This window comes from Ovis aries, chromosome 19 (genome assembly GCF_016772045.2).
Source record: "Ovis aries strain OAR_USU_Benz2616 breed Rambouillet chromosome 19, ARS-UI_Ramb_v3.0, whole genome shotgun sequence".
NCBI lineage: Eukaryota > Metazoa > Chordata > Mammalia > Artiodactyla > Bovidae > Ovis > Ovis aries.
Window position 1 is genome coordinate 22,118,792 of NC_056072.1, and position 6,115 is coordinate 22,124,906.

At 38.2% G+C, this 6,115-nt stretch overlaps 1 pseudogene; it reads left to right on the top strand.

The window, feature by feature from the left end:
• Positions 1-2,508: 2,508 nt before the first annotated feature.
• On the top strand, positions 2,509-3,962 carry LOC114109407 (high mobility group protein B3-like; annotated as a pseudogene).
• Positions 3,963-6,115: the final 2,153 nt, after the last annotated feature.

Sequence of the window (6,115 nt, forward strand, 5' to 3'; positions counted from 1 at the left end):
AGAATTCCATGGACTGTATAGTCTGTGGGGTCACAAAGAGTTGGACACGACTGAGTGACTTTCACACTTCACTTCACTACTTGTTACTCCTATTGGCTAGAGGTAAACAAAAACAAAAATATAGGATGATTTTAGTAAAAAATACTTTATGACCTCTCTAAATGATTCCATACAGATGTAGACCAATTTCATTTTTTATAAGCTGCTACTCTAGGTTTCTCAGGACAGTGTTTTTAAGGATTATGTGGCTCGTAGACACAACTCTTGTCTTACTGGGGAACATTACATAAGTTTCATCAGTTAGTGAATAAGTTTCTTAGGAACCTTGAATAAACCTTGATTTTATTGAACTTGTATCAGTCCTAGGCTTATGTATAGCAGTAGGTTATGCTCTAGATACAGAATCCTAGCTATTAATACTTATGTGAGACTTATAACACTACTGCCCAGATTCCAGGTCATTGGCATGAGTAAGTTTCTTGGTAGATTAGATAGTATCTTAAAGGAGACAAAATACAATGTATTTTAAATTCTCCCCCTTAAGGTATATCTTATTGACTTGATATTATTCCTGGATGAGGCAAATTCATGCATCCCTGCTATAGGGATCAGGCAGATAAACATTTGCCTAAATGCTGATGATATAGTTTATTTTCTCAAATTTAGAGTAGCCTCCACAAACAATGGCTCTTTGATCTAATTACTTTAGTTACTTCAAAACCCAAAGAGCATCAGTTTTGACAGAGTTCTGTAAGCATTTAGTTGGTCACAATCTAAGAACCCTATATGGAAAGTCAACTTGTTTACTTACCACTAGGTTTTCTTAAGTTAAGCAGTAAATAATACTGTTTTCAATTCAGTATTGTTGCTACATGGGCACTGTATTGAGATAATTAACATCTCCAATTGCAATTGTTACAGGCATATTTTATAGCACAGAATAATTCTGATAATGATGATAAAAGAGGTAAAACTGATTGAATGTTTGTTGTAGAGGGCATTATGCTAAACAGTTATGTGCATTTTCTCTTTTAATTCTCATCACAACCTGATAAAGTCTGTAGAACTTTGGGTCGTCTTCTAATTATAAATTGTAATAAATTCTGGGCTGTTTTCTGAAGAAAACCTTGTCCACAAATATTACCTTGGCCCAACTCCATGTCAAAGTCAGTGGGCTTTTCTCCAGGCTCATGCCTGATTGGTAGGCTTCTTGACTTATATCACAAAATATTAAATCTGTTCTTTTCTTGAATACCCACTGAAGCATGGTCCTGCCTTTAACCAGTAACTTGGACTTGAATTCTCATCTGCAGTCCTTGCTGGAAGCTTGACTGTTATAAATATTGTTCATGAAAGAAGGGCATGTGGGCTCTCATATTCCCTAGTTGTCTTCACTGTCCAATATGTGGTAGCCATTTGTCTATGTGGCTATTTGAATTTAAATAAAATAAAAATTAAATAGAATAAATATTCAGTTCCTTAGTCAAAACAACCATATTTCAAGTACTCAATAGCAATATATGGCTGGAAGTTTTCATAATGGACAGGATAAATATGGAACATTTTGGTCATTCAGAAAGTTTTATTGGACAGTCCTGTGATAAACTGTTAGGGTTTCATATCTGGACTATATCTTCTTTAAAAAAATAATTTTCATTAAATTGTGCTTTAATTTGTTGACAGTGGCCTGCCATTGTGGTCCATTCTAATAATGAGTATTGAGTTCTTACATGTCAGAAATGGCTTTAAACACTTTTTATGAATTGAGTCAATTCTTTTAATAGTTTTTTGAGGTAGAGCATTATTATTATCTTCATTTTACAGAGCTTGGAGAGTTAAGCGACTTGCCTGTAGTCACCCAGATGGTAAAGGGTGGTGGTGGAATTTGAGTCCTGAAGTCTGGCTAAAACCTTTGTTCTTCACCACCACACTGTGCTGCCTCTGAAATCCTTATAAAGCTTTCTTGGATTTCATTCTTATGATATAAGTAGTGACCTCATTATTTTTATCTCTTTATTTTTATGTCCCTATTCCTCTTGGCTGTAGCTCTTTATTTATTTAGTTTCTGTTATTATTATGCTGCAGTGCAATTCTGATGCCAAGTACCTAGTGTTAGCATGGACTCCACAAATTAAGGGCATAATTCCCTAAAAGATTACCATCACTTCTAACACCAGCCACAATTTCAGAAGTCCTCAGACCAGTTGCACTTCTGACCAACTGGCTATAAATATAGGGGTTGCTTTAACTCTTTTAGGTCTGATAATTTGTTAGAATGACTCACAGAATTCTGGAAAGCACTGTATTTACAGCTTTATTATAAAAGTTGTCAATCAGAACCAGCCCAATAGACAATTAGGGTGATGCCTGGAAGGGAAGTAGAATACATCATCCTTCCCCAACACTTCATGTGTTCAGCAACGAGGAAGCTAGCTGAGGCAGCTCTCATCCAGGCAGGTAGCACAAGGCTGTGGAGCGCTAAGCCGTGCATCATGCCCTGTGCTGCTCAGACTAGTGAACAATACAGTCAAGATGGCTAAAGGTGATCCCAAGAAACCAAAAGGCAAGATGTCTACTTATGCCTTCTTTGTGCAGACATGCAGAGAGGAACATACGAAGAAAAACCCTGAGGTCCCTGTCAATTTTGCTGAATTTTCCAAGTAATGCTCCGAGAGGTGAAAGACCATGTCCAGGAAAGAGAAGTCTAAATTTGATGAAATGGCAAAGGCGGATAAAGTGCGCTATGATCAGGAAATGAAGGATTATGGACTAGCTAAGGGAGGCAAGAAGAAGAAGGACCCTAATGCCCCCAAGAGACCACTATCTGCTCTGAATTCCTCCCCAAGATCAGGTCTACAAACCCTGGCATTGGAGATGTGGCAAAGAAGCTGGGCGAGATGTGGAATAACTTAAGTGACAGCGAGAAGCAGCCATACATCAACAAGGCAGCGAAGCTGAAGGAGAGGATGTCACAGACTATAAGTCTATAGGGAAGTCTGATGGCACCAAAGGTCCTGATAAAGTTGCCCAGAAAAGGTGAAAGAGGAAGATAAAGATGAAGAAGAAGAGGAGGAGGAGGAGGAATTAAACAAACAAAAACCTGTTATCTGTCTTATTGTGAATACCTTAGAGTAGGGAGCCTCTCCCCCAAGATGTGTCTGTTGCCCTCATTAGGTTTAATTACCCAATTGGATCATGATCATATTGTAGTCTCTCAAAGTGCTCTAGCAATTGTCAGTGGTTTACATGAAGTGGCCATGGCTGTCTGGAGCACCCAAAAACTGTATCAAAGCTGTACATATTTCCAAACATTTTTAAAACGAAAAGGCTCTTGTGTTCTACTCATTTCATGCACTTTGCTGTTGGTGTGACAAGGCATTTAAAGATGTTTCTCACATTTCCTTTTTTTTTTTTTTTTTTTAACTTGTAAGGTGGTGTGTTAACTCTATGGTCATTGGCTAGAAATCCCGAGTTCTCAACTGTACATATCTATAGTTTGTAAAAAGAACAAAGGAACTGAGATACACTCTTGATTGTCCTTGATTGGTGTGGAGGTTGTGGAGGCTATGCATTCTGGAGGGGCCGTAGCTCAGGGCATGCACTGTGGGGCTGGACCTGTGGACACTGCATTGAGCATCCATCTAGCTTCAGGTTGTCTTGTTTTTGTATATAGCCAGATAACATCCCACTGCCCTTCTTAGCTGTGGAGAAGGGGAGGTCAGCTGGCATGAGAAGTGTTTTGGATCCTTTTTAGTTGAAGTGTGGTAGTTTAAACTCTTTGTTTTCTTAAATAAGCTGTAGAACTCTTCGGTATCAGCAAAGCCAAGAGCCACTGCATCAGTGAAATTTCAAGAACCTTCTGTACTAAACACCATCTGCAATGTTCTCTCTTTTTTTTGGTATGTTTATAATGCTGGAATGTTTCTTAAATTAAATAAACAGTATTACATTTAAAAAGCAAAGCATATCTGAGAGTTGGTGTCCATAGTTTTTGTTGGGGTTTTATTACAGAGGCATGATTAATTGAATCATTGGCCATGTGATTGAACTCAGTCTTTATTAGTATTTTTTTAATTTTTCTTTTTACTTTATTTTACTTTACAATACTGTATTGGTTTTGCCATACATTGACATGAATCCACCACGGGTGTACATGAGTTCCCAAACATGAACCCCCCTCCCACCTCCCACCCCGTATCATCTCTCTGGATCATCCCCGTTCACCATCCCCAAGCATCCTGTATCCTGCATGTTGTGGGATGAACTCAGTCTTTAATACCCCCTCTCCTCCCTGGAGGTTGGGCTGGTTCAAAGCCTCAACACTCTAATCCTGTGGGTCATCTTTACTATGAACTCCCATCCTGAGTTATCTCATTTGTATAAATCAGGCATGATGCAAGAGACTCATGAATAACAAAGCCACTCCTATCACTCAGGAAGTTCTAAAGGTTTAGAGGTTATCTCCCAGGGACCAGGGACCAAGACAAGATAATTTCTTTATTATACAACAGTAGGTATTTTTCTTCTTTATTGAGGAATAGTTGACTTTCAATATTGTATTACTTTCAGGTTTACAACATAGTGATTCAATATTTTTATACATTATGAAATGATTACCACTGTGAGTCTAGTTACCATCTGTTACCATAGAAAGTTATTACGGTGTTATTGACTATATTCCTTTCGTTGTACATTATATCCCTGTGACTTACCTATTTTATAACTGGAAGTTTGTACCTCTTAATCCCATTCACCTTTTTCACCCACCCCCTTCTCTCCTCCCATCTGGAAACCACTAGCTTATTCTCTGTATCTATGAATCTATTTCTGTTTTGTTATGTTTGTTCAGGAAATCTATAAAACTATGATTAGTAGTCCTCTTGCACCTGTATAAAAATATGTATTTATATATATCTACATAAATGTTCTTTTATTTTTATGTATCAGTTCAGTTCAGTCACTTAGTCATGTCCGACTCTTTGCAACCCCATGAAGTGCAGCATGCCAGGCTTCCCAGTCCTTCACCATCTCCCGGAGTTTGCTCAAATTCATGTCCATTAGTCAGTGATACTATCCAACCATCTCATGCTGTTTCACCCCCTTCTCCTCTTGCCCTCAATATTTCCCAGCATCAGAGTCTTTTCCAATGAGTTGGTTTTTCGTGTCAGGGGGCCAAAGTATTGGAGCTTCAGCATCAATCCTTCCAATGATTACTATACTTGACTGGTTTGATCTCTTGCAGTCCAAGTGACTCTCAAGAGTCTTCTCCAGCAAAGCACTTTGAAAGCATAATTTTTTCAATGCTCAGCCTTCTTCATGGTCCAACTCTCATATCTATACATAGCTTTGACTATACGGATATTGGTCAGCAAGCTGATGTCTCTGCTTTTTAATATGCTGTCTAGGTTTGTCATATATTTCTTTAGGCTGACTCAAATCCTTTTTAAAGTAAGATGAAAGATTTTTGTGTGTGTATGAGTATAAATAGAAACAAACATTTTATGTATACATGTATAAATATATATTTTTAATATAGGTGCAAAAAGCATCACTACAAACAAAGCTAGTGGAGGTGATGGAATTCCAGTTGAGCTATTTCAAATCCTGAAAGATGATGCTGTGAAAGTACTGCACTCAATATGCCAGCAAATTTGGAAAACTCAGCAGTGGCCACAGGACTGGAAAAGGTCAGTTTTCATTCCAATCCCAAAGAAAGGCAATGCCAAAGAATGCTCAAACTACCACACAATTGCACTCATCTCACATGCTAGTAAAGTAATGCTCAAAATTCTCCAAGCTAGGCTTCAGCAATACGTGAACCGTGAACTTCCAGATGTTCAAGCTGGATTTAGAAAAAACAGAGGAACCAGAGATCAAATTGCCAACATCTGCTGGATCATGGAAAAAGCAAGAGAGTTCCAGGAAAACATCTATTTCTGCTTTATTGACTATGCCAAAGCCTTTGACTGTGTGGATCACAATAAACTGTGAAAAATTCTGAAAGAGATGGGAATACCAGACCACCTAACCTGCCTCTTGAGAAACCTATACGCAGGTCAGGAAGCAACAGTTAGAATTGGACATGGAACAACAGACTGGTTCCAAATAGGAAAAG